Source organism: Lactuca virosa, chromosome 2 (assembly GCF_052849685.1).
Source record: "Lactuca virosa cultivar CGN04683 chromosome 2, Lactuca_virosa_CGN04683_v6, whole genome shotgun sequence".
NCBI lineage: Eukaryota > Viridiplantae > Streptophyta > Magnoliopsida > Asterales > Asteraceae > Lactuca > Lactuca virosa.
In genome coordinates this window covers 300,131,951-300,138,149 of record NC_136427.1, presented here as the reverse complement: position 1 = coordinate 300,138,149, position 6,199 = coordinate 300,131,951, and the positions used below count along the sequence as shown (strand labels likewise).

The 6,199-nt window shown below is 42.4% G+C and overlaps 1 long non-coding RNA gene across 1 annotated transcript; it reads right to left on the bottom strand.

Annotated features, from left to right (window-relative positions):
* Positions 1-345: 345 nt before the first annotated feature.
* On the bottom strand, positions 346-1,355 carry LOC145161511 (uncharacterized). Its single transcript, XR_013738517.1, has 2 exons — positions 733-1,355; positions 346-662 (listed from the first exon to the last, which is right to left on the bottom strand). It is a non-coding gene; the product is annotated as an uncharacterized LOC145161511 (long non-coding RNA).
* Positions 1,356-6,199: the final 4,844 nt, after the last annotated feature.

Sequence of the window (6,199 nt, the reverse complement as noted above, 5' to 3'; positions counted from 1 at the left end):
CGAAAAAATTAATTTGTTCAAGTTTTTGAAATCCTTGAACTGGAGACTATTATTCGCCAGCCTCAGAAAAATTATTTGATTTAAGGATCGATTGCACACAAATCAAAAATGCTAAAAAATAACATTTTAATACCACATGTGCAACAACATTAAAATATACACATTTAAATTGATGTCATATATGACTTTTAAATACCAAAAATCAAGCATGTATATTAAATTTGATTTCCATTACATACAATGATACAATACTTGATTTCTCTAAATAAATCACATACTCACATAACAAAATAATAGTATAAGTCTATATGCATTTTATGTATATATAATGTTTTTCCAAAAATCTTAATAAAAGAAATTCAACCAAATACATACATACTGAACTAATACAATTTCTCAATAATACATATTCACAATACATACTCATTGAATCAATGACAAAACAATAGACAGATTATACACATAATACATGGGGAAAGTCTTTGCTTCAACTTTCACCCAAAGAAAACAAATCGACAGTTTATTAGTTTCTTCCACATTTCAACTACCCAACATTTTACATACATGAATAATTGAATGATTGACAAAAACACACCCATGCTAGAGAGTTCCTTGACTTTTTGGTTAGCTTCAACCACACTCATACACACATGCTCTACCTCCTGAAAAATCAATACTCTATCATCCTTGTAATCACACACATAAAGATCAAGAGGAATGGTGCATGTGTACCTTCAAAATCTCCAAATTGATCATCTTTGTACCATGAGATCACCAAGAAATCTGATTTTATATCTATTTAACTACTAAATTCAATCAAAGAAAACACCCATCACCCTCTCAGCCGGAGCTGCTGCCGTGTTTCCACCCTCAACGACTAGCAGGCCCCTCGCATCCTACACCTTCTTCGGTCGAGCAACTACCTCCGACGACCCCACCTGCGCTGTTGTTGCTGCTTGCCTTGCTCCATCGGGCCAACCATTTCCCCCCCTTCGCACACAAATCCAGAATCGGAAGAGAAGAAGCCGAGAGCTGCTTGAGCAGCCCATCGCTGCACCCACCGAGGTCGACAACCGCTTACTACTTCGTCCTTCTCCTTTCTTCAAATCCATCCCGCACCAGAGGCGCTCGTATGTTCCGTGTTTCGTTTTCTGATCTGCTTTCGTTCCTTATCTCTCGATCAGATGATGATTGAACCCCAATCGAATTTTGCTTTCGATTTCTCCTCCTGCTTCGAACCAGCACCGGAGGCGTGGTTGTTTTTGCTCCCGTTCCCTTCCTTTGATCGTTCAAGCAAATGACGAGGGCACAAAAAGCCCTAATTTATTTTGTTTTATGAAATGAACAAAATGACCCTTCTGTTGAACCCTTTATTTAAAATAAGCTCCTCCCCCAAACTTTGGTTTATTTAGAGTAAATTACACGAATGGTCCCTATGCTTTGGGGTAATTTGCATGTTTGGTCCCTAACTTATTGTTTTAACTCGGAAGGTCCCTACTGTTTGTTTTTGTTACACGTTTGGTCCCTACTATGTGTGTTTGTTACACGTTTGGTCACTGTCTTACCTAAAAAGACTATTATTTAAATAGGAAAAAATGGTGGGGTATGTAGAGTAAGGTGAAGGGATGGGGTTGGGGGTGTGTTTATTTAAATAAATTAAAAAAATCAAGAGCAAATAGTCTTTTTAGATAAGACACGGACCAAGCGCGTAACAAAAAAAAAACAGCAGGGACCTTCCGAGTTAAAAAATAAGTTAGGGACCAAACACGCAAATTACACCAAACCATAGGGACCATTCGTGTAATTTACTCGTTTATTTAAAACAAAACAGCTCCTCCATGGATATTTTTTAACAAAATCACTCCCCTCTCAAACTTTAATTCCACTTAAACCATTTTAGTCCCTTCTTTGATATATTTTAACCAAAACAGTCATACTTTGGTTAGTTAAATTACCAAACAGCCCCAATAGTTTAAATTTGTTACAAAACGGTCCCGAAATTATTTCAAAGTTCAAGAATCGTGGTTTTGCGGTTTCTCATGTCAAGCTTCACAAAATAAACTGATTCTAAACAAATCAAATTCACACTTCGACGGTGAATGCTTATGACCCCTTTTTAATACTTCTAATTATTAGTATTTATATCATTTGCCTATATGTTAAGGCAAATTATGTACTATTATTATTTGCAAGAACCATGTATTCAAACATCAAGATGGAATACGAATGCTATTTTGTTTATTGTTGTAATTGTGCTATATATTCAGTTTACTTGTGATCCATGAGCTTAGTCTCACAGCCCGACATGTTCCGCCGCCTCGGTCGGGGGTGTGACAACAACCTTGGAGAAATCCTGAATGAATCTCCGATAATATCCCGCCAAACCCAGAAAACTCCTGATCTTCGAGGGAGACTTCAGGACCTCCCACTGCATAACAACCTCAATCTTGGCCGGGTTGACCAAAATCACGTTCTGGTTAACATGGTGTCCCAAGAACTGAACCTCTCATAACCAAAACTCGCACTTCGAGAACTTGGCATACAACCGTTCCCATTTTAAAAATCCTAGAAGCCCTCGAAGGTGCTCCTCATGCTACTCCCTGGTCTTGGAATAAACCATGATATCATCGATGAAAACAATAACTGGTCAATCGATCATCGGCCTACACACTCGATTCATCAAATCCACAAATATCGCAGGCGCATTGGTGAGCCCAAACGCCATCACCACAAACTCGTAATGACCATAACGAGTCTGAAACGTTGTCTTCTCCACGTTATCCTCTCTAACCCTCATCTGATGATACTCTGACCTCAAATCGATATTGGAGAACCAAGATGCACCCTGTAGTTGATCGAAGAGATCATCAATTTATGGAAGTGGGTAACGGTTCTTCACCGGTAATTTGTTCAACTCCCGATAATCAATACACATGCAGTGAGACCCATCATTCTTCTTTACAAACAAAATTGGTGCTCCCCAAGGTGAAATGCTCGATCTGATAAACTGCTTGCCCATCAACTCCTGAAACTGAGAGAACACCTCCTGCATATCTAGTGGTGCTAATCTGTACGGCGCCTTAGCAATCAGGGCCGCACCGGAAACCAAATCAATCCTGAACTGAACTTGCCTTTTAGGAGGCACACCAGGTAATTCCTCCTGAAACACATCTGGTAACTCACTAACTACAGGCACATCTAAAACCGAAACCTCCTTCTCGACCCGAGTGTCAACCACATATGCGAGGTAACCCTTACACTCGTGTTGAAGATACTGCCGAGACATGGTAGCAGAACAAAAGGCTGACCCAATCCTGGTGCCCTCTCTATAAATAATCAATTCTCCCCCACTTGGGGTTCGAACCACCACCCGCTGACCCTCACAGTCAATCATCGCACCAAACGTGCTCAACCAGTCCATCCCTACTATCACACACGCATCCCCAATGGGGATAGGTATCAGGTCAATCGGGTAAGACACCCCAAAAATCTCCAAAAAACAACCTCGATAAATGCTCGATGTAGAAAACCCGTGTTCTTCGGCGATAGAAACCCGCAACGGACACTCCAAATCTCCAAGAGTCATATCATAACTCATACTGCAGGACTGAGACACAAAGGACCGACTCGCACCCGAGTCAAAAAGCACAAAAGTAGGCAAGGGGTTCACTAAGAAGGTACCTAGCATACTCATAATCATAAGCATACCATAAAATAATTGACGGAATAATAAATGAAAATATATCGGTAACAACGTCCGGTGCCACCCTGGCCTCCTTCGCTGTGAGATGGAATTTACGACCTCAAGCCCTTCAGGGGCCCGCCCTACCCTGGCGTCCATTCGTGATCCTCAAAGTAGTCTGGATTGGAGCTTGCACCGACCTGGCAGCAAGCAAGGGACACTGGGCCTTCACATGGCCCACCTGATCATAGTGGTAATAAATCCTGGTGCTCAATACCGAGGCCTGCTGGCGATAATCTCTCGCATAGTTCCCCTCTGTGCCATATTTATGGCATCCAAAGGAATATTGAAAAGCACCATCATGAATCTTGCCACAAGTGCAGCCCATCTATCCTCCAGGTCGTGCATCAATGGGCTTGAACCGCTTGGTTGCATGTTGTAACTGAATAGGAGTCTGCCTCTGCTCCCTCTTATGGGTCTCTATCTCAGTCTCTCGCCTCCTCGCGGCATCCGGAAGTTCATCGAGGGTACTATAACGTTGGGTAGATACAAATTTCCGAATATTAGTCTTGACCATGCTCAAGTATCCCATCATCTGGGCCTGCTCTAAAGCAGCAAACTCGGGACAGAATAAAGCCATCTCAGTAAACATCTTGGTGATCTTCGTTACCGTTTCCGTCGTCTGTCTCAAATCCAGGTACTCCTGAGCTAATCTATCCCTCTCTACCAGGGGAACATACCTCGTGCGGAACATCTATAATAACTACTCCCAAGTAGTAGTAGCCCTTTGCTCAGGAGAATAAGAATCAGTCACCAGGTTCCACCAGTCCTTTGCGTCCAGTCGAAGAAGGTTTAGGGCGTACCTGACCTTCTAGTCCTCCTGACAGGAGCAGGTGAAGAAGTAGCCCTCCACATCAGAAATCCATCTCATAGCCACAATCAGGTCCTTAAACCCATCAAACTCTGGGGGCTTCATGTTGCTGAAGTCCCGGTACTGGAATAAACCTCCTCCTCGGCCTCCCGCGGCAGCGACGACTGCGGTGGCTGCAGCAACAGCAGCCTCTACTACGGCGGCATACCATTCATCAAAAAAACTCAATCATAGCGGTCTTGATAGACCCAAAAACCTCAGGGATGGCACCCCAGACAACAGCAACCACCTCAATAGTGATCAACTCATAGATGTCATCATCTGTCAATCCTAGCCTATTCTGGCCACCAACTCCAGACCAGATCCTCTCGTGAACACCATACTGAAAATGGACCAAAAATATATCAGAAATGCCACAATTATACTATTACAACCATCATAGAGATGTTAAACCCTTAGGGTTTGTGACTTCCTTGCTACGTGTACGGGTCCTGTTGGAACATCCCGATGTTGAGATACTTTTAATTTTGGCCCTATTATTTATTTATATTGCAATTTAGACCCCAAGTATAAGAAAGAGTGCAATAAGGGCCCTAGTGGTATTTTCGAAATTTTGGATTTGAGGGAGTACGCCATGCGTACGTGGGTACGCTGAGCATACTAGGGCGCGCCCTAGTACACTGGGCGTACGTTTGTATGTTGAGCGTACGTGTCAGTCATGCAAACCTTAATTTTTAGGGTTTGGCTCATATTTAAACCCCATTATAGCCTCATTTCCCCTCACCTCATCAACATCCATCCTCCTGGAACGTTCTTGCAACCCTAATCCATATTGTGAAGCATTTCTAACCTTGAGTGTGGGTGTTTTGTGCCTTTGAAGAAGAAGGAAAGGAGTGAAGACCATCTTGGAAGAGGGAAGCTCTTTATATCCAGAATCTCACCATCTTTTGGCATCATTTGGAGGTATAAAGTGCTAATCTTGGTGAAGTTTCATTTAGATCTTGTGTTGGGTTGGTTTTGGTTCCTTTTTGTCCCAAATGTGGTGATTCATGAACATAGCATGTTCTTGAACCATTAAGCTGTCCTTTCAGACCTTAGAAAGGGTCTTAAGTTATAAAAATGGGATCTAAGTGGTTGGTTTTGCTCCATGCGCCATTTAGATAGTCTTAATGGATTAAGATGTTGAGTTAAGCTCTTAATGGACATGAAAAGTCATAAAGTTGGAAACTTTATGACTCTAGAGGGTATTTTAACCTTGGATCTGAAAGTTGGATGTAAGGACTTATGGCATTAAGCACTTAATGAAGGTTAGAAGATCTGGGCGTACGCCCTGGGTAATTTGAGTACTTAGTGCATACTTGGTCAAAGCCCCCGATGGCAGTCAACGATGGAGTACACCCAACATACATCTGGAGTATGCCCCGCGTACGTCTTCTGTGTCAACTCGGCTGAGTTGACTCGACTGGATTCACCCGACTAGGTTGACTCAATTGACTTATGGATTTTTGACCAGTTGACCTTGGACTTTGACTTTTGTTGACCCTGTTGACTTTTGACCAAGTTTGACTTTAGGTCAAACTTGAGGGTTTGGATTGGTGATTGAGATTTTATATGGTTCTGATGTCAGTGGATCCGCGGGAGCGAGC